This window comes from Equus caballus, chromosome 19 (assembly GCF_041296265.1).
Source record: "Equus caballus isolate H_3958 breed thoroughbred chromosome 19, TB-T2T, whole genome shotgun sequence".
Classification (NCBI taxonomy): Eukaryota; Metazoa; Chordata; class Mammalia; order Perissodactyla; family Equidae; genus Equus; species Equus caballus.
This window is the reverse complement of record NC_091702.1, coordinates 26,771,856-26,795,168: the sequence shown is the minus strand read 5'-3', so window position 1 is coordinate 26,795,168 and position 23,313 is coordinate 26,771,856. Positions and strand designations below refer to the sequence as shown.

Sequence of the window (23,313 nt, the reverse complement as noted above, 5' to 3'; positions counted from 1 at the left end):
TATTTATCTGGACCTGTTGCTGCTTTGAACAGAATTGGGATTATGTTAGCCTGGAAGCTGAAGACAACTAATAGTTGTTATGTAAATGAGCAGCTAATTAAGCAGTGACCCAACAAAGGAACCCACTATTGCGTCCCTCACTTGAAAATTAAAAGAAAAAAAAAAGCTGAATTTTTAGATAATCAAGTACCATGCAATTAGAAATTTTGGGATGCATGCCTATTAAAAATAATTTGGGCTTTAGACTCCATCAAAGTTACAAGGGGAGGAGATTGAGCAGTGTAGACATTAGGATTCAAAGCAGCCTAGAGATATTTAGGAGGAAGAGTCATCAAAACTTAGTGATTGGATAGGGCCAACAAAGGGGACGGGGAAGAGTCAGGTGACTTCAGGCTTCTGACTTGGGTAATGAATATTTAGCCATAAGCAACACAGTATTTGCTATAGAAATGGCTATAGGGCTTTTGTGCCTTCCAAGACTTTTTGGTAAACTTTCAAAAGTAAAAGGATTTTAAAATTCTGTGCTCTCTTTAGAATACTTATTATGTAAATTAAATAAATTTAACCTAACTCTCCTCAAAGGAAGTCCCTGATTTCTGTATGTATTGGTTTTTTAACAATTAAATCCACATAATATTTCAAGAACTAGTCAGTTGTATGAAATACCCTAGGTCAAAAGTATTTGGAAACTGGGTAGTGGTGGATGGCAGAAAAGTTGTCTTTATTGGTTGGTGGACTTACACTGTCCTCTGGTGGGTGCCCATGATCCTGATGGTACTGACTCCATCCTACTTGTGGCAATAAGAGAATGTGGATATAGATCTCTTTCTCCTAAATATGTGGTTCTTCATTAAAAATTCTTTGCCATGTTGGAATAAGAAAACTCTTTGGTTAAGTTTGGGTACACCACTTTGGCAACCCAGGGTTTGCCCTGGATCCGGTATGTAGGTTTGGATCCTGGGCACTGACCTATGCACGGCTCATCAGCTGTGCTGTGGAGGCATCCCACATACAAATTAGAGGAGGATTGGCATGGATGTTAGCTCAGGGATAGTCTTTGTCAAGCAACAAGAGGAAGATCAGCAATGGAAGTTAGCTCAGGGCCAATCTTCCTCACCAAAAAAAACAACAAAAAACAAAAACTCTTTGGAAACAAAGCCTTTGCGAAGATATTCAGTAGACCTAGAGGAGGAAAGTGGTTAAGAATTTCACCTGGCATCTGAAGAACAGTTACTCTGCCTCTTATCATCTATAAATCTTGGTCTGGGAACTTCTTTGAGCCTCAGTTAACTTGTTTTTGAAACAGACAATAATACCTACTGTACAAGCTTGTTATGAGATTTAAATGATACTGAGTGTACTAGCAATACAGAGTTTAATGTTTGTTTGTTACCGTAGTAAGAATATTTAACCTCTGGGTCTCAATTTCTTTATGAACTACACTGCTTTTCTTTAACTATGTTTAACCTTCATATCATCAAAACAGGTTTTCTATGCTATTGGTAATATATCTTTTAGTTTGTTTGGTTTTATGTCTGTGCTGCCTTAATTCTCAGAAGTCAGGAGATATTTTCTTCTTTCCTTTGAGGGCCTGGTTTTCTGTGAGCCTAGTTCTTATTTTTTAAAAGACTTCAAAGGATTTCGGAGGTCAACCTAGTCAAACCCAGTTCTTGCTTATAGGAAGTGAATCAGTCCCATAGAGGCTTAAGTTCTAGGCCCAGGACCACTGACACCCTAGAGGCAGAGTAGAGATGAGGACCCAGGTGCCTTGTGAGGAAAGGGTTCACCAAACCTTTTCTCCTTCTACTGATAAATGACCTTGTTTAATTTGAAACGTAAAGGTGGAATGTCAGCAATATTACTGGTCAACATGGGGCATAGCAAAGTGGTCCCTGATTTGTGAACTGCGTCTGGAGTGGGAGTGAGTACCTGGTCGGAAGCTGTGGTGCATTCTTCTGACTGGGCATGTCCCTTGATGGATTGGGTCCCCTGGCAGCTATGCCTATGAGATTCTTATAAGATGGTATTGGTTCCTCTGTGGATCTTGGGGTTTCTAAGCCATCGTAGCTTCCATCCCGTCTGTGAATTCTTGCCCCCTTGTACTAGAGCAGTTACTTGGTGGTGGTAGGAGGGAGAGGTACAAAGACAGTAACTCCTGACTTGCATATTCTGCTGACATGTCTGGCTTGATAATCCCCTGATAGCCTTTCCTGTTCTAGATCCTTCTGAGTAAACAGGTTTCAGGTGTGGCCTACTTAGGTTTTGTGTCTGTCTAGTTGAGTCTGAGTCATCCTAGTTCTTTTCATCTGATTGATTAGCCCTGACTTGAGATCAAGAGGCCAGTGAACAACCACACATGACAGATTTTCATCCTCTTTGTGGGAAAGATGGTTACCTAGAAGTATTCTTTAAATAATTTCTGGCTTATTTCCCTTCTTATGAGGAAAAGGCAAGCTTTTGTTGCTGCTTCCCTATCTCCACAAATTCTTCCCCTCTTCCCTGCTCTCATTTAGTATTCACTGGAATCCAGATTCTGTTTTAGGTATGATAGTAGCCACAAGCTATAGAGACACTCTTATTTTTTTTTTCCAGTTTACAGTTGAAGGTATTGAAAAAAGTTCAGCTAGTCTTTTATAGTTCTAGCTTTGTTCATTTTCACAAACTAGTCTTATTGTCTCCTCTTTATTTTTTCTCTCTTGAAGAATATTGAGCACAATGGGGGAAAATGAAGAAGTCTTCGTCTGTGTCCACATTTGTGTGTTGTTGTTGTCACCTAGTTAGGAATTTTAAGGTAGTGATGGTAGGGAAAAGTATGTAGTACTAGGTGCAATTGTAAGCATTTGCTGGATATTTAAAAACTGAGTCTGCTGTCTAAACAAGTGACCAGACATTCCATTTCAGTGGCATTTTTCTATTTTCCAGTACTCAGTGTCTTGAAAAAGTTCAAAGCTCTTTGATGTTAACTTTGTAAGGGGGCTGGCCCCGTGGCCGAGTGGTCAAGTTCGCGCGCTCCGCTGCAGGCGGCCCAGTGTTTCGTCGGTTCGAATCCTGGGCGCGGACATGGCACTGCTCGTCAGACCACGCTGAGGCAGCGTCCCACATGCCACAACTAGAGGAACCCACAACGAAGAATACACAACTATGTACCGGGGGGCTTTGGGGAGAAAAAGGAAAAAATAAAATCTTTAAAAAAAAAAAAAAAAAAAAAACTTTGTAAGAATGCTTGTATGAAAATAATTTGAACAGCCTCTGGACAACAGTTATGAAAGTTTCTCTTATTTAAGATATTTTCTTTTACATTTATAACTTTTATGATGGCCTCCATAATATTATAATGCGAAGTATTTAAAGTAACCTGTCATTGATAATGCCTAGTATCTATCCTAGGAATTATGGCTTCATAATACACAGGAGATATAGGCAAGAAAAAATTAGAGTGATTGTAACATGCGACCTATTTCGTGAATATGGATGTTCTAGGTATGCTTCCAGTGCTGACAACACCAAGTTAAGGCACGTCTTCATACATGATTGCCTGCATACGGAACATAGAACATGCAATAGCTTCCTGAGTGTCTTGCCAACTCTTGTTGGAAATACAAACCAGTTCTGACCATCCTACTTACTACTGCAACCTGGGGGTACCACCTCCTCCCTTCCCCCAAAACTCCTGAGTCCCCTCACCCTAGGTGGACTTTTGTTTTCATGGCACTTATCACCTTCTACATAACACTTAATTCTAAATTCCACGGGAATTTAAACTGAGGGCAAGGATCTTTACTTACGGATGTATTTTAGTAAGTTTTGTTCCATTGTTGCTAAAGGGCTAACTTTTAGTATTAACAATGTCTGGTAGAGAGGTTAATAAATCTTTTCTTCCTCTTTTTCCCCTCTCCCTCTCTTTTTCCCTTTCCTTTCTCCCCACAGTTCTGTCGTCTATTGCAGGATAACTCTTACAGTCAGTAAGAAAAAATCCCCCAAAACAAACAACCCTACCATTTAACTTGGCTTAGAGATAAACAAAGGCTTTAAATTACATTTCTTCCTAGTCTCTTGAAGGAGAATCTGGCTTTCTTCATGGTTTGTATTTTCTTGAGTAACTATTGCATCACTGGAGAGAGTTCATTATGGCATCTAGGTCCTTTGTGGTTGATGGAATCTTTGGTTACTTTGATATTAGAGAACTGGGGAAAGATAAGAAAGTTGACCTTTTGTTTTAAATGTAATTCTGTGTATAGACAGTTTTATAAACTTGTTTTAGAAAATAATTACAAATACACAGTTTACTTTGTTTCTTTCCCAGATTTTTTTGTGGATTATGATTGTTAGAAAATGTGAAAACATGTTTTTCAGTAACATTTTAGTTCACATTATAGAAGTGATTTTTGGTGTCCAGTTGTCATTAACCATGTCAGAAAGCTGAAATACAAACTCATTTTCTCTCAAAGTATGCGTAATAACTCCCATTTCTTCTCACTCACTACTTGGTGAACATTAGCTAGTACTGACAAAACTTAAGGCCAACGTTTTTCTTGCTTCCCTTTGCCCTGGCCAAGAGGGTTCATTTCCAGGACTGCTCTGCTATTTCTGTGCCTTCATCGTTCTCTTTCTTTGTTGTTTGTCTGTTTTGATTTTTTTAATAAGTCCCATTGCTGTTCTTATAATCTCATGGTAAGTCATAAACAGTTTTTTTGCTTAGAACCTAAATTTTTTATCTTTTACACTATACTATTCTTAACCCTTTTGTACCTTTTTAAGCTATATAAATATCAGTTATACTTAGCTGATATTTATTAGTATTAATTCTGTGCAAACCATCTTTAGAGATTTAATAGGATTGGTGCTCTCTTGTTTTTAAATCATAGTTGTTTTTTTTTCCTTTTTTTTAGAATAAGCCAGACTGGGTTCATCCTTGTTGGCCAGCTGTCTAGCGCTGAGCCCTCTCTGCAGTGTGTAGTAGTAACAGCTCGTAGCCTCATTTTACAGACGGGGATGTGCTCAGGGTTATGTGGGTATGATGAGACAGAGGTGAGTTTTTAAACAGAAAGAGTAGAAATCCTTTGTTGTTTGCATTCTACCTCCACTGTCTTCTAAGTGTCTGAAGATGGCAGAGAAATACTGACAGTTTAATACTCTCACTTTTCTGATCAAACTTCATTATTCTATATGGTGCCACATAAGATAATAGGTTTGAAGGACTTAGGAAGAAAATTTCCTTCTCATGGAGTGGTTATATTGTTTTAGTGGAGAATGCTTGAATAATGTTTTTCACTTGGTCTGTTACTTTGATTTTTTTTTTTGGTATCTTTACCTTATTTAACTTAGAAGCTTTCCGTTCCATCCTGGATCAGTAGAATTTTGGGTGGTCTTGGGAATTACTTCATGGTCAACAAAGTATTGGCTGTTTCCCCCCTTTTTTGGTGTGTGTAATAAAGTTTTATTGGAAGCAGTAATACCATTCATTTATGTATTCTGTGTGGCTGCTTTGCACTGTAATAGCAGAGTTGAGTAGTTGTGGCAGATCGTGTGCCCTGCAAAACCAAAAGTATTTACTTTCTGGCCATAGTTTGCCAGCTCATAGACCATTGCATAGCAGTAGCTGAAAAGTAAGATGAAGTAATTGTAGTGTTTGTATAGTCTCAGTCAGTGCTTTGTTATAATTTGGATGGTGAGCAGTGAGAGTAGTGTTTTGTACGGAAGTTAATAAATTGAATTACTTAAGAAAGGTGGTTGTCTTTCTTTTCATGACCCTGGAGAGAGTCTGTGCACACGTGTGCGTGTGTCCCTATCCCTGTGTTTGTGTGTCCTGAGTGGATCAGACAGACAACATAGCTTGTATTTGGTGGTTTAAGTATTCCATTTTAAATTTGAGGGGCTGGCCTGGTGGCATAATGGTTGAGTTCACACACTCTGCTTCGGCCGCCCGGGGTTCATGGATTCAGATCTTGGGCGTGGACCTATGCACCACTCATCAAGCCATGCTGTGGCGGCATCCCACATACAAGAAATAGGGGAAGATTGGCACGAATGTTAGCTCAGGGACAATCTTCCTCGCATACGTACATACATACATACATACATACATCAAACATTAAAATAAAGTTAAATTGAAAACAATTTGTCAAATCGGATGAGAATTTGGCCCTTTCTGGAATTATGAATATATCATTTATTTTATCATATACTTAGAATGAATTAGGTAAAAGACAGGATAGGCTTGATTTCTTAAAGGAGTGTATTTCTGACAGCCATCTTGATAGAAATATAGTAGTTAAATGAGAAATTTGTTTTAACTTACTGTGAAGGCAATGTATTTGTTATACGTTGGTTATACCAATTTTAAAAATATAGAGTCAAAGCAACCAGTTTTTAAGTTTTTTCCTGTGAATATCTGTAAGGAAATGCTATTAGTAAAGACACACACAAGTGCTTCTTTCGAAGACTTCAGTAGTAGATAGAAAGATAACATTTTAAAATTCTGAACCTAACCCACCTAATTTAATGTAAATATATTTTTTCTCTTTCTGTCTAAACTACTTCAGAATGACAATTTTCATTTTAGTAATTATCTGCTGGCATGTTCTTAATTAAAAAAAAAACACATTAAGAAGCTTCTCCTTTTCCATTACAAAGTGAAAATTGAAGACAGTTTGGAAGTGTGATTGAGCCCTCCGCTTCAGTGAGTGTTGGGTGTGTCCATCGTCAGTCTTTGTCTTCACACTGGTCAGGTGTGTTCATCATCACTGTGCTCACACTGCTCAGATGTCAGATGTGTTCATTATCACTCTGGTCACATTAATCAGGTGTGTTTACTGTCACTCTTTGTTGTCACACTGGTTAGGTGTGTTCATCATCACTGTGTTGTTGCACTGGTCAGGTGTGTTCATTGGCCCTCTGTCGGGTCCCACTAGTCAGGACAACTGCCATGTTCAAGCACACTCCAAATATGTTGTAATTTAAAAGTTTTATCAACGCTTAAATGTTTTTTTGAGTACTAGTGGTGTTATGTTACCTCACAAGAGACGTAGTATCACTGGGCTCCACAGCCATAGTCACAGCACAGCAGGGTGTGAGCAGGCAGTCTGTGTTCTGCACAGAAGTGCACAGCCACGGGGACCGGTGAGCACTGCCATCCACACTGCGTTCTGTCAGCCAAGCCATTTCCCTGGTATGGGACTGTGTCTTCTCAGAGGAAAGGGCTCCTTTTTACTTACATCTGTTATTTAAAAATGACTGAATCCTATGCCAGGCACTGTTTAGCACTTTATCAATATTAAGTTATTCAACTCTCGTAACCATTTCTTTTACAGATGAGAAAACTAAGTCCCTGAGAAGTTAAGTAACTTGTCTTAGCTCGTCTGGCATACTCAGTTTCAGAGCCTGGGGGTCAAGTCTGAGCTGTGTGGCTCCACAGTTCAGGCTCTTAACCCTTGTGCTGTAATATGGCTTCTCTATTTTTCTAAGTTGTCCTGCTGGAGTCTAATTTGCATAAAGGTGCCACAGAGGCTGCTGGTGGCCCTGGCAGCACACTTGAATGCCGAGTTGGAAAAAATTGGACAGGGCGCACATACAACCCCATGTCATATCTCACTATAATCATTTCCTTGCTGAGTGATAGATCTAGGTTTTGTTTGAACATTTCCATTGATTTGTGTGACAGTTTTCCACTATATTGAGCAGAAAAAGTACCTTTCTATAACTTCTACCTACTAATAATTTTGTCACATATAGCTGAGTCTCATTGGTCTTTATGTATCTCTTTATCTAGACGTAGGTATCAGCACTGCTCCTTTGTGCTTTTTTTTTAATGGTAACTCCTCTGTTTTGTGGTCTTCCTACGTCTCTTTCTGTCTAAAGTGTCCTCATTATTGCTGTCCTTCTTTTCTAATTCATTTTTGGACAGAGGGGTTGAGTTGTATCTTTTGTTTCTTATTGTTAATCTTAAAATCAAATTAATAACTTGTAATTTGCTCGATATAGTACGTTTCCTGTTCTAGTTCTGAGAACCACTCACTTTTCAATGCTAATATTTCAAAGAAGTGATCCCTCTGTGCCTCCACCCACACCAACAGATTAACAATTAGAATCTGGTAAAATTCCCCATCCTGCCATTTCCTGCCACATAGTCTAGTGGGTTTCAACCCCCACTGGAATCACCTGGGGGTGCTTCTAAATGCAACTGCTGTGTACATTCTACTCTAGACCAATTAAATCTGGGTGAGGGACCCCCCCTGTGTCACAGGTGAGAATCTGGAAAGGTGTTTCTGTAGGACAGAGTTAATCAGTGACCCACCATCCCTGGCAGAGCTGTTGTCATTTCTGCTGGGAGTGTATTTTTCAGCAGAATGGATTTTGTGTTGCCCTAGCCTAATTAGCTATTCAAATTCTTAGTATCTTGTATTAAATATTCTACCCTTGGGAAGAGTGAGAAACCTAGTAAGATCAAAGAATTGTGTCCGTTTTTTCTTCTAATTTGTTAAGTAGCAAGATACCTGCCTGTGTGATCTTAGGCAAATTTGAAGTAGGCAAAGTTTGATTTTTTTTTTATCCTGTTATTTCTTAGATCCTTACGTTATGCCTACTGCATCCTGTCACCCTTCTACTTTTTTCTTCCTCCCAAACTACTTAAAGAAAAAAAAGCTATAGCTGGTATCAGCTTTGTGTTAAGAAGAAAACAATGTCAGATCTGTCATGTTTCTTAGGCATCATAAATTGTAAGTTGCACCATTAATTTAGTAACAGTGTTTTGGAAGAGAAAAAGAAATTAGTTCTAGTTACACTTTCTTGATGGACTTTCTTTTTTTAAAAAAGTGACTGACAGTAATATATATGTATCCATATGTTTTTATATCATCTTTCTAGTATTACAACTAAAGTTTGAGTGTAAGCCTTTTCTCGTGTTCAAGTTCTGTCACTGAAAGTTAGTGAAACTTTGCATGGATAGAGATGTTTGTGCCTAAAAAATAAATTTGACTTTTAATAGCACTTGAAACTGCCCAAACCTAACTTTAATTTTAAAAATTCTATGGCTTAGTATAAAAGAGTTTGTGGATTTTATTGTTTTTTATTGCATTGCTTACTCTCTGACAGGCAAATTTCGGGGTACTGGATAGCTTTTTGTCTTATTCTTGCACAATAGTTTTTTTGGTATAAATTTAATATAAAAATTCAACCGCATATGATGCTATCAATGAAACTAACTCAACTAAGGTAATAATAGGATGATTAGACACCAGGGAATATTTAAATTGTTCTTTATGTGGGCTTGTGGTCTTGAGTATATCTTATTTTTATAAAATTGGGATCATAATATACAACTGTTGATTCCGTTTTCCCTAAGTCACTTAGGTAATACAGGGAAGTGAAATCATAACCAGTGATGGCAAAGCTGTGTCTCATCAGACTGCTCTGCTTTTGAGTCTGATCTCGGGGTCAGTGTCCTTAAGATGTCCTTCTGTTACAGCTCTTTCCTCTTTTCCACGTACCTCATCTTCCAGCTGTCTAGAGTATTGTGTGTGTGTGTGATTCCCTGGGAAATGAGACTAGGGTAGGGGAGCACAGGATATAATGCTTTAGAGGCTTTGCTGAATGCAAAGTTTGTTATTAGAGATTGCCATGTGGAAGAAGGCAGCTAAGTCGTCTTTTGTGAAATGGATCATATTCAGTTGAAACTCCTTGATTTACAAATAAATTTCTTTTTAAATTGTTCCTGTTGGAGGTAATCACTGTTCATTTATTGTGGTTTCAGTCATGTGCTAAGCAATTTGCTTTGGACCTTATCTGTGACTTTTCTTTTGCCCAGAAGTTCATTTAATAAAAATCTTTCTAAGCAGATTGATTATGGTAGGATTGTTATGTTTTTTTAATTAATTCTTGGGATGATTTTTCCAAATTCTCCAAATTTAAAAAATTCATTTGTAACTTCTGTTTCTTAAGGATACCAGGTATCTTGAAGTTGTTACTAGCCACTAAGTTCGAGATTAGATTATGTTGCTACTTTAAATTATAAGCAATTTTCGTTTTGTTTGCACCTTTTCCTAGGGAAAGGGCCCATAATCCATTAGCTTTTCAAAGAGAGCTACAAGCCAAATAAATTTACTTCTAGAGACCGCAGGGTAGTAGTTGTGAAGATCAGTCAAAATACACTGTTGTGCTGTTTTACAGGATTTTGCATCTTAAAAAAAATCCTCTTAAGTGGAGGTGGTAGGTTTTGGGTGTCTGCTGAGTCATCAGTGTTTGTTTCTATTCTGAAAGCCTTTTCTGAGATTAATACTTCATTTATTTTAGGTAAAACGTTCTGAAATACAGATTCTAAAAAGCAAAACTTTTTGTTTGGAGACAAACCAAAGCGAACAAACATTTATTTCATCACAAGAAGTAAAGAAAATAGGTTTAGTTTATGCAGTACACAGAGTAGTTGATAGTTTTACGCTAATTTTATAACATGCTCTTGAGTGTTTTTAGTGGTAAAAATCAACCTTTATTAATCACTTTCTGATTAATATTATTAATATATTAATATTGATGTAGTCAGGCTCTCCTAAATATTTTTGAAGTAAAAATCTGTTGAGTTCTTCCTTATCAACGTGATTTATTTGTGCTGTAATTCAGTTTCTGGTGTGTTTTATTTTCAAATATGTGTGTACCTATCCCTACTACACATACAGATGTTATAACATTTTATGAACATATGTATCTTAAGAACTGTATGTTCAAGGCACTGTTCTTAGTTCTGTGGTGGGACAGCAACATGAACAAATCAGTCTCTGGTTACGAGAAGTCTGCTGGGGGAGGCATGGTAAGAGAGTATGGCGCACATAATTCTACCGGAGGCTCCTGTTTCTCTCTTCAGATAATGGGGTGAATAATTAAGGGAGGATGCTGATTTGGGCTGAACCTTTAAAGAAGAGATGGGCTAGGTTTGTGGTCAGAGAACCTTAGTAGAAGGATATTTCTGGCAGAGGAATGAGCGGTGTCATGGCAGCCAAAGAGTGCAGAGAACAGAGGCAGGGGGATGGGCTGTGGCAAGAGTAGAGGATGTTGAACAAGGGAGACTACAAAGGCAGGTGTCAAAAAACATGCTTTTGTTTTTTGGACAGCTTGAATTACTTTAGTACAAATAGTTTTAATATACATTCTGTCAGATTATCTTAAATACACCTGAGATTTTTGAAATTCTTCTGTAGAATATATAATTATATCTTTTAAAATTCAGATGTTCGCTATAAGCTGAAGAACTGTGTGGTATACTTTACAGATGCACTGCCCAATGGCCAGGGCACAGGTAAATGAGTTGACTAGGAAAACATCTAGTACAGAAACCAAAATATGGCCCTGCTTATACGTTTTTTTAGAAATTGCCTAGTTTTTCAGATTGTATTGTGTGTGCAAATGGGCATACCTCTTGACACATTATTTTTCACAGATTTATTCATCCTTCCAATCCTAGAGTCAAATATTTATTAAACCACTTAAATATTTATTTAATCACTATTGTGGCCTATTCCCTTAAGGAGCTGTCATCTAATAGGAAAAGCTAAATGAATGAGTGAAGAAAACAGAAGTAGAGAAAAGATAATTAGAGAAAACTGAGGTTAGAGACATCTGAGAGTGATGAGAGAAGGACTCACTGACCACAGAAGAGAGAAGAGAACCAGAGAGAAGAGGAAAAATAAAGACTAGCAACTGGAGTGGTTTAATAGAGTATTTTCCAAAGTTAGACATGTGTGTGTTTGTGTTGTGTTATGTACACCCCCAGTAGTGAAAACAAGTATCCAATGGGGTGCAGTGCCCTATTAGTCTACCTATGTTCACTTTAGATTTAAAAAATTAAGCATTATTAATACTTAATACAGGGTTCAAATTTGTACCCTCATTTGGCCCTGATGTCAGTCATGTATAAGTAACATGGCACAGAATGGTATTGGGAAGAGTGGGAGTTCACAAAGCAACAGTGGCAGTCCCATTAATTCGTCCGTTTCTGGGAATTGCCATGTATTTAAGCTTCCTGCCATAAATTTACTTGTGTTTGTGTAGATTTATGGATTATATTATCTAGTTTTAACCAAACCCCACAAAACAGACTAATAACTTAAAGATTTCTGCAAGCAAACGGGATATAAGAAACATGAATAAGAATAGGAAACAAGAAAATGGTGGAGCTGAGACTTCAGCTCCTAGAATGAGCTTTGCACCTGCCATGGTCTAATAATTTTAGAAGGTGGCTGAAAAAATGCGAGATTATCAAGAAAGATATTTGACATATAGGCATACATTCATAATTGGTACTGGTGAGCCTTGCTCTAAGAGTAAGTTGTACCTTGAGATATTAGTTAATAGTGATATAAAACCATCATGATTAAAAAGACATAAAAGTTAAGAATTTAGAATGTTGCAGACAAGATTGTAGCACTGTAAATAAGTAATTTCTCTTTGTTTTTTACGTTGGTTTTATGTGTTTTAAAATGTATATAATTCAGTAGCAAATGGTAATTATTTATAAAGAAATAGAATGAAGGTGTGCCAAAACTTTTCTCTGTGAAGGGTGCTCTGCCAACTTTTGGATAACAAATAGCCCAATATAGCCTATAGCTCAAAAATTCATAAAGACTTTATAGTAAAATAATTGATGTTCATAACAAATGACCCTGAGGTAAACAGAACCTAGCCGTAATGTAGTGTTTGTTTGGACTCAGTCATGATATCTGTGGAACGTTTCCCCAATAGGTGCTAGAATGGATCTCCTAACTAGCTCACAAGTGTCTTGTGCCACAAAGCTTTGGGAGTCTCTCCCCTGTCTTGAAGCACTAGAAGCTAGTGGGATATTGTATGTGGAAGTAACCCATCTATAATTTCAGTAAGTGTGTGGCGTGTTTACTAAATGTTATTTTAATTCCTAAATTTCCTTATAACTTAACTACCAGAAAGTTATACAGTAGCACCGTTACTTAGTATGGCCACGGAGTTGGTCATCAGCACAAATCAGAGTTCCAGTCAATGAAAGATAAAATCAGAGGGGAGAAAACTTCAAGGGATTAAATTCTTTCTGCAGTTATTCGGTGTATTTGCTTAGTTAACTTTTTAGTGTTTACTGACCTAATTCACCTGTTTGGTATATGAGGTGAAGCTCCTCCCTTCCTTTTGTGGCAGCGGCGTGTACTGTCACGGAAGATTGTGCTCTGCTCTAGCACGTGGTGGACCCTGTGCTGGTCAGGGTTCCATCTGAGGGTCACCCCTCTGACAAAGAGTGTGAAAAACAACTTGTGTATTTACACAAAAGCTTCATGGAAATAATGTGCTGTGACTTAGCAATGGAGAAGACTGGGTAAGCTATAAAATGTAAACTCTGGAGATCAAAGTTTAAGTTTTGATTGAAATTGTTTCACAACCAATCGTGTATTTCTCTTTATTATTAAACGGAATATATAGAATGTAAGTTTATACCATTGGTTATGGCTCATGATCATAGATTATGAACATACAATAATGGGCCTTATTGCAGTAATATTTGCACTGAGTTGAATGGGGGTGAGAGCACCTATGTGCAAATTCATCTCTTTGAGTCTCATGTTGTTCTTTGCATTGACCTTTTAGGAAATCTGTAAAGATTCAGTGCCTGCCACTATTATGCACTCAAGTTGCTGCTGTTGTTTATGATAGCAATTGCTTAGGGGGAGAAAGGTATTTGCTGGTAGGGACCTTAAAGACATAAATAAAACGCATTTCATACATGTAACATTTTGTATGGGAAATCTTTTAAACTGAACTTGTTTTAGGGCACACTGAATATTTTACTTTCCTTTTTCTCAGCATCAGCAACTTGTGATTGGTGGTACCGGATACTCAGTTGCACATCCCCACATCAATGCACTGCCAATGGTAAGAATGCCTCCTGCTCCGAATGCCAGTGTTTTAATTGCTCTTTTTATTATTCTCTTATTTTTAAGAATCTATTAAGAATTCTGAAAGTTTCTTATAATTTAACAATATACATCTGTTCCCGGAGTATAAAGAAATGTTTTTTTAAAACAATGTAGTTTAAGATACTTAATTTTTGATTATTAAGTGAAAAAAAAAAAAAAAGAAAAAAGTCTTACTTGGAAGATTTCCTTTGTACATTTTAGAACCTTTTGGTTATGGCTATCAGGATTATTATATATATTGTTATATAGTGATGATCTTGTATTTTAACAAGTTGACTGTATTTTGTGAATAGAATTTCCTTGTTAAACTTAAGTTATAGTGGCAGTAATAGCGCTTGTGTTTTTGTCTATCATCTTACTAAAATAGTCTGTTTTTGCATATTCTATTTATCCTAATATTTATAGTTAAAGGGCATTGAAAATGTCTGAAGTTCTATTTTTAGTTAGTGAATAATTTTCAGAAGAGCCATTCTTACCTGTTTATAAAGATCATTTAGAAGCCTTCCTCTGTGGAGTAAAAATCTGTCAGCTCTGTTTTGCCACAGAAAGACTGTCGAGTTGGAATTTGCTCTTTTCTGCAGATGTCTTTTGGCAAGTACTCTTGTAGAATTAGATGACAGAACTGGACTAAATTTCTAAAGTCCAGGCCAAGTGATCTCATCACTGTTAATTAGAATCAGAATGGTTCTCCCTTATAAAAAGTAATTCCTTACCTAAATGATCTTGCTGTGTATTTTGGGGATCGGTAAATAGCAGAGAATGAATTTTGACTTTCATTTTTTTAAAATTAATTACTTAACAAAAATACCTTCTACTTCTAAATATTTTCTATAGTGTATTATCAAAAACTTTCATTATTTTTACTTCATCAAAGTTTTATTTTTAAACATTGAATCAGGTAGCTATAGAAACTGATTAAGGTGTATAGCATTTGGTTGGAAATGGTAGATGCATCAGTCTGAAATAAAAACTACTACAAATTAACTAGAACCAGGATGAGTGGATAAGTTACCTGTGAAAATATTCCTAGGAAATGATTCATTTTAAAGCTGGACTTGTCAGTATGTTGCTAGGAGGAAGATTTCCGTTCTCTCTCTTCTCAATTCTCATTGGGGAAGAATAGCGACCTCGCCCTCCTCCCCCTGCCCCTCCTCCTGCCTCCTTTTCCCCTCTCTCTTCTCCTTGTCTCTGTCTGTCTCAGCAGTTAATGGAGAATGTTGGGGGAAAATAAGAATTTTTTTCCTGGCTTTACCTAGCACAGAGGAGCACGTGGTTCTTTGTTAATTTATGAAACCCTGGCTGCCTTCTTTAGGGTGCTTGGGTAACTCATTAACTGTCCTGAGATCTGGTGTTTCCTCTGGAGCTCCAGCGTTTCTCATGTCAGAAGCAGCTCCATGGTAAATCAACTTTGGCCTTTGCAGTGTCCACCCTTGGCTTTTTGTTTGAAGTTTGAAGCCCGTTAGTCATTTTGGTTGTTGGAGTCTTAACTTTGTGGCACGTTTCCCCTGAGAATCTGTTGCACAGGCCTCTTGGGTATCTGAGGTGTGGGTGTGGGTGCTGTGCTGCTGGCGCTCTCTTCTGAGTGCCTGTCCTCATGGGATATTTATGTGCCTCTCATACACACTGTGTGTTGTTTTGTTTTTGGAACAGCTCATAGACTGTAGGTTAAATCAGATTATCTCGAACGCATTTCCCAATTTTGTTGAAATCTCTGAAATCATTTTTAAGTCATGATCACAGACATTTATGTTCATTTATGGTTGTGTTAGTTCTATATATGGATTAGTGTTAGAAATTAAGAAGGCCAAGATTACAGCAAACTTGCTTATAGTCTAGCAGAGGACACTGAAGCCATTTCTGCAGGTTTTCATGATGCACTAGTAAATTTATAGGTATTGGTTCAAAATGGTGGTTTTCCCATGAACCTGAGAAGTGCCATAGCATTCCGAGTTAAACCTGTGCTATGTAGTATCTCACTTTTTTGCTCTGAAAATGCCATAAAGGAATGCTTTGTGGGAATGTATGTAAGTTACCTCTACCACCCCAGCCCCATCCCCAACTTTGTTTTTGATATAATAACTTTGAGGGATTCATAGTATTCTTTTTTGCCTTACTCTTCACTTGCCTAGGTGCAAGTTATTGTAACTCTAATTGCATCTTTGTTTTTTTAAAGATTGGCATCTGAGCTAACAACTGTTAATCTTTTTTTTGCTTTTCTTTTTGAGGAAAATTAGCCCTGAGCTAACATCTACTGCCAATCCTCCTCTTTTTTGCTAAGGAAGACTGGTTCTGAGCTAGCATCCGTACCCATCTTCCTCCACTTTATATGTGGGACGCCTACCACCGCATGGCTTGCCAAGCGGTGCCATGTCAACACCTGGGATCCGAACCTACGAACCCCGGGCAGCCAAAGCGCAACATGTGAACTTAACGGCTGCGCCACCAGGCTGGCCCCATTTTTTGCTTTTTTTCTCCCCAGATCCCCCCAGTGCATAATTGTAATATGTATATATATATTTTTTTTTAGTTGTGGGTCCTTCTAGTTGTGGCATGTGGGACGCTGCCTCAACATGGCCTGACGAGCAGTTCCGTGTCCGCGGCCCAGGATCCGAACCGGCGAAACCCTGGGCCGCTGAAGCGGAGCTCACAGACTTAACAGCTTGGCGATGGGGCCAGCCCCTCTAATTGCATCTTAAATCATCGTGATTTACAGCTCCTTTCCTAAATAAATGTTTCATAGTACTTTCTGTAATTATCTCATTGCATTAATAGACCCCATTGGCCAACAGGTGTATATTATTATTTTAACTTTCTGTTGTGAAAAATTTCAAATATACACTTGAGACTAGCATAGTGAACTCTCACCCAGCTGCAACAGTCACCAGTTTTGTTTCATCTCTGACTTCCTTATTCCTGTGTCTCCCCTACCCCCAACGCTCGATTATTTTGGAGCCAGTATATATATCCCAAGATTTCATTCACAAATATTTCAGTAGGTATCTCTAAAAGATAGGGACTGTTTAAAAATATATACCACAATTCCATTATCACACCTTAAAATCTGACTATTTTTATTTGAAAAGGAATTTGAAATATACTTTAAAAAATTGTCATAAAAATTCATAACATAAAACTTACCATCTTAACCATTTTTAAGTGTACACTTAGTACACCTAAGGGTAACGTTAATTGTAATTCACATTGTTGTACAACAGATCTCTAGAACTTTTTCATCTTGCGAAACTGAAACTCTGTACCCATTGAACAAAAACCTCCCATTTCTTCCTCTTCTCAGCCTCTGACAACCACCACTTTACTTTATGTTTCTATGTGTTTGACTACTTTAGATACCTTATAAAAGCAGACTCATACAGTAGCTGTCTTTTGTGACTGGCTTGTTTAACTTAGCATAATGTCCACTAGGTTCATCCATATTGCAGCATGTGACAGGATTTCCATCTTTTTAGAGGCTGATTAGTATTTTCTTTATTCATCCATCAATGGACATTTGGGTTGCTTTGGCTCTTGTGAATAATGCTGTGATGAGCATGTGTTCAGATATCTCTTCGAGATCCTGCTTTCAGTTCTTCTGGATATATACCCAGAAGTGAGATTGCTGGCTCATGTGGTTCTTCTCGTTTTAATTTTTGAAGAACCTCCATACTTTTTCCCAAAGTTACTGCACCATTTTATGTTCCCAACAAAAGTGCACAAAGGTTTTGATTTCTCTACATTCTTGTCAACACTTGTTTTCTGTGTGTGTTTTTGGTTTTGCTTTTTAACATAATGGGCATCCTAATGGAAGTGAGGTGATGATAATTTCTTAATATCATCAAATATCCATTTAGTTTGCTTTCCTCATCTTCTTGTAAATAATGTTTTTCCAGAATCACAACAGAATTCATGCATTACGTTTGGTTGCTGTGGACATCTTATGCTTCTATGTCTTTATTTATTATTTTTTTTCCCTTTTATTTGTCGTGTAAGGTTTCCTCATTCTGTATTTAGTTTATTGCATCCCTGTAGTAAAATGCCTCTCTCTCCATTGTACTTTTTGGTAAACTGGTAATGAGATCTAAAAGCTTAATCTAATTCACATTTTGTGGAGTTTTTTTGCTTTGTTTTGAGGGGGTTAGGGTGAGAGAATATTTCATAAGGCAGTGCTAAGAACTTCCATGAAGAGGCGCATAATATTTGGTTGTCTCTATTTGTGATATTAGGTGACCAATGATGATCATTGCCTAGATCTGTAATTTCCATGAGTGTACAAAATGTTGATATCCTAATTAGATCAAACCTTTATTATCTGTCCTATTTCTATAAAGAGGAATGTCCTTCATCAGGTATTTGGCACAGTTTGCACAGGAACCGGCATACTGAATACTTGATTCTTGACTTTACTTACCAATTTTCAAAGTACTGAGCTGTTTCCTAGAGTCCTGGAAAAGTAGACCAATGAGGATTTCTTTTTTAAAGTGTCGTTGTGAGCTTCTAGATTTAAATGTTTGATATGTTTATTGCATTGTAGTTTTTATTCTTATTCTTACGGATGCTCAGATTGTCTTGGCCAAAAGAGCTTAAGTTGACTTCTGAGTCTTTTTGACGCGACTCTAGTAGTCTTTGATGGCTTCCTTGTTTTCTGACCTAACAAGATGTTCCAAAGCTCTTTTTGTACCTGTTCTTCCTGAGTCCTCAGATCAGCTATGTCTCCAAGAAGGCCTGGTTCGTTTTGGTGAAAAGTGGTGTTTAGAGCCACAATTTAGGGCTAAGGGTAGTCATTGTTTCTGGTTGCCGGAAGCAGTGTGTGTCTGTGATATTTCTGATACAAATTTAGGATTTTATTTTTTAACATTTAAGTTCTTTGATTTCAGTATTTCCGTCTTATGCTGAAAATTCTCTTTTCCTAATGGTATTTACGTAAACTTTTTTCTTCTATATATTTATATTATATAATATTATATTATTTAATATGTAAATATATTATTTAAAGATATAAAATATAGAATATAGTATACAAACAAAATATGTAAGATAAATGTAAATATATAAAATAAATATAAAATTATTATACATAATATTGTTTTTATATTATAAACTATATATTTAAACCAGTACCACCAATATGATTATTGACAACTGCTTTTTTTTGGCTCATGTCCCACTGGGTTTACAGTCAAAGTGTTATGTTTTAAAGTGCTTGAATTAAATCCACTTGTCTGATTTTCCCACCAACTTGATATATAGTCGAGTCCATTTGTTTCGTTTTATTTTTAGTATTCAGGATTTAAAATTTTTGATTTAATTTTGTTTTATAGTTATATATAAAACGTTTGTATTACTTCAAAGTGAGGTACATTCTTACTTTCTTCCTCCACTTAATAGGTAACTAGGTTTAACTTGGTTGCTATTTTTAAAGATGTAAGCAAACCTATGTATCTACTTACTTTCTTCCTCCACTTAATAGGTAACTAGGTTTAACTTGGTTGCTATTTTTAAAGATGTAAGCAAACCTATGTATCTACTTATACTGGAGATCACCTATAGCAGTGTATAGAGTTAGTACTCATTCCTTTTAACAGCTGCATGGTAGTCCATTACATGACTATCCCATAGCTGTTTCAAGAATGAGAGTTTCAGGGGTGGGCATAAATGTGCATGGTAGTCCATTACATGACTATCCCATAGCTGTTTCAAGAATGAGAGTTTCAGGGGTGGGCATAAATGTGCATGGTAGTCCATTACATGACTATCCCATGGCTGTTTCAAGAATGAGAGTTTCAGGGGTGGGCATAAATGTGCATGGTAGTCCATTACATGACTATCCCATAGCTGTTTCAAGAATGAGAGTTTCAGGGGTGGGCATAAATGTGCATGGTAGTCCATTACATGACTATCCCATGGCTGTTTCAGGAATGAGAGTTTCAGGGGTGGGCATAAATGTGCATGGTAGTCCATTACATGACTATCCCATGGCTGTTTCAGGAATGAGAGTTTCAGGGGTGGGCATAAATGTGCACGGTAGTCCATTACATGACTATCCCATGGCTGTTTCAGGAATGAGAGTTTCAGGGGTGGGCATAAATGTGCACGGTAGTCCATTACATGACTATCCCATGGCTGTTTCAGGAATGAGAGTTTCAGGGGTGGGCATAAATGTGCATGGTAGTCCATTACATGACTATCCCATGGCTGTTTCAGGAATGAGAGTTTCAGGGGTGGGCATAAATGTGCATGGTAGTCCATTACATGACTATCCCATGGCTGTTTCAGGAATGAGAGTTTCAGGGGTGGGCATAAATGTGCACGGTAGTCCATTACATGACTATCCCATGGCTGTTTCAGGAATGAGAGTTTCAGGGGTGGGCATAAATGTGCACGGTAGTCCATTACATGACTATCCCATGGCTGTTTCAGGAATGAGAGTTTCAGGGGTGGGCATAAATGTGCATGGTAGTCCATTACATGACTATCCCATGGCTGTTTCAGGAATGAGAGTTTCAGGGGTGGGCATAAATGTGCATGTAGTCCATTACATGACTATCCCATGGCTGTTTCAGGAATGAGAGTTTCAGGGGTGGGCATAAATGTGCACGGTAGTCCATTACATGACTATCCCATGGCTGTTTCAGGAATGAGAGTTTCAGGGGTGGGCATAAATGTGCATGGTAGTCCATTACATGACTATCCCATGGCTGTTTCAGGAATGAGAGTTTCAGGGGTGGGCATAAATGTGCATGGTAGTCCATTACATGACTATCCCATGGCTGTTTCAGGAATGAGAGTTTCAGGGGTGGGCATAAATGTGCATGTAGTCCATTACATGACTATCCCATGGCTGTTTCAGGAATGAGAGTTTCAGGGGTGGGCATAAATGTGCATGTAGTCCATTACATGACTATCCCATGGCTGTTTCAGGAATGAGAGTTTCAGGGGTGGGCATGAATGTGCAGGTAGTCCATTACATGACTATCCCATGGCTGTTTCAGGAATGAGAGTTTCAGGGGTGGGCATGAATGTGCATGGTAGTCCATTACATGACTATCCCATGGCTGTTTCAGGAATGAGAGTTTCAGGGGTGGGCATAAATGTGCATGGTAGTCCATTACATGACTATCCCATGGCTGTTTCAGGAATGAGAGTTTCAGGGGTGGGCATGAATGTGCATGGTAGTCCATTACATGACTATCCCATGGCTGTTTCAGGAATGAGAGTTTCAGGGGTGGGCATGAATGTGCAGGTAGTATGGAAGCAGTTCATCAAACCCCCTTCTGTAGGCGTCGTGCCATCTTACATTCCTTCCAGCAGTGCATGAGGATGCCTGTTTTCCCACTTACAAACAGTGTATAGTCAGAACTTTTTGGATATATATATATATTTTTTTAATCTTTGAGATTAAATTTAGGTGAGAAATGGGTATCTCACTATGGTTCTAATTTGCATCTTTTCATATGTTTTAGAACTATTTGTATACCTTTTTCTTTGAACTGTTCCAAAGATAGATTCTTATTTTCAGGAAAATCTCTCGCTTTTGTTGACCGATCCCCTAGTCCTGTTTTCTCCTGTTCTGATTCTAAAGGCATCCCATAACTTCTAAAAATTAATTTGGTTCAACAACAAGATTTTCTTACTAAGACAGGAACTATGCTGACCAGTTGTCTTAGGTTTGATCTTCCTGGGATCAGACCCTTGATTCTAACCATTTTATTGGAAAGGTGAGTCCAGAAAGTTCCCATAGTGGGGACTGGGGAAGTAAGAAAAGGAAGATAAGAAGGCCAGGACAGATGCCTTAAAGAGTAGGTTACTCTTGTGGGCCATTGGGGCTCAAATCATGTGGGGACAGTATCAGACATGCCTCTGAATTATTCTGCTCAAGGGGTGAGGAAGCTGGGGTAATTTGTTTGCCCACTCCCATTCCTTATTGGTGGAGTCATGCTTTGGGGAGGACAGGGCATTAGCTCCTCAGCACCTCCTCCCTGACCTAACCTGTGGCCAGAGATGGCACTCAGGTGTTTGTAGTAAAAAGCAGCCCAGCTCCTAAGGAAAGTTGAGTGATGAGGGCATATGGGCTGGGCACTGCCAGCCTCTGTTGCATCAATGAATATTCCAATCTACTGCCAATTAAATTTCTTAGTGTAAATTAGTAAATCATTCTTCTCATTTGTAAATTACTCTAGTGTATTTTATTAACATCTCTTATCCCAGAACTTGGTTATCCTAAGAGAACTGATAAAAGTAAATTATGGCTTGCTAGACTGAGGATCAGACAGGAAAGAGTTGTGACCCTACCGAGAGGTAGCTCCCAAGAAGCAGTGTCGTGCATATTGAGGAGCCAGTGATGTGTTCCCTTTAACTGTACACTCCTTAAGCATATCATCTATAAATTAATTCTGTTCACTGTAGAAAAATTCATTGTTATTTATTATCTATCTTTCACAATCACATGATTTTGGGGTGGTATTATTAAATGTGAAGAATGGATAGCATTGCCATATAGACAGATGTTTTCTTTTGATTGAGAATTCATGCCTTTGGAGAACTAATTTTCAAATGAATAGTAAGAGGGTTACATTGGAAAACCCTCCTAGTCTTGAGGGTTTTTTTTTTCCTTAATAGATGGACCTGAAATCAGCTACAAGCTGAATTTCTTCCAAAGGGAGCTATGCCTTTACGTGTATCTGAGCAAGTGTCTCTTTGAAAATGTATGGTTTATCTTTTATTAAAAACAAAACAAATGATAGACTCAGAAAAGCAGAATACAAACACATTGGAAGTGTATTATCTGATCCCCTGTATCTTTACCAATGGATGATTGTTGTGTGATATGAGGCTGATAATACTGTCTAAAATGGAATCAGAGATTGTGGTATCGTTTGAAAGGCAAAGAAAGTTTGGATTCTTACATGGATTTAATCCTTACGTTACATGTAACAGTAGAGCTTGTTATGGTGAGTTGCTATTGTTATTTAAAAGTTGATCTTCATGCTTCAAATAAGTTTGGTGCCTTTTCTACGGGTTCTTAGTATAGGTGCCGTGCAACCAGAGATAAAACATAGCTCTCTTCTTATCTCAAGGAACCAAGGATAGAGTGAGAGGAAGAACTTAGACCCACATAGAGGAATGGGTGTTTAGTGAGATAATGTTAAAACAAAAGATTTCCTATCACTGATTATTGTCTGGCTTAATTTTTAAGTTTTTCCAACTCTTCAAACTGTCCATACTAGGTTAAATTCAGTCTTATTAGGTTCTAACACATTTAGGGTTGGGCTGCATGGTCTGATATTAGTAATATAGCTGCAAAATTTGAAGCTATAGGCCATTGCATACTTTGTGGCTATATTAAAGCCATTTGGAGTCTCTTTACTTTTTTTCCATTTTTTCTTTTATCCATCCT

The 23,313-nt window shown here is 37.7% G+C and overlaps 1 protein-coding gene across 15 annotated transcripts in view; it reads left to right on the top strand.

Moving 5' to 3' along the window:
* TBL1XR1 (TBL1X/Y related 1) overlaps positions 1-23,313 on the top strand; it is a 168,372-nt gene that overhangs the window by 67,723 nt on the left and 77,336 nt on the right. For 13 of the 15 annotated variants that reach the window (XR_011428757.1, XM_070242650.1, XM_070242646.1 and 10 more), the window contains one exon: positions 13,810-13,878. The exons of 1 other annotated variant lie outside the window; for it this stretch is intronic. The gene's annotated coding sequence lies outside the window, so the exon portion shown is untranslated. Of the gene's footprint in view, positions 1-13,147; positions 13,325-13,809; positions 13,879-23,313 lie in introns of those variants that run through there. One more of the 15 variants, XM_070242652.1, reaches the window with a different exon arrangement.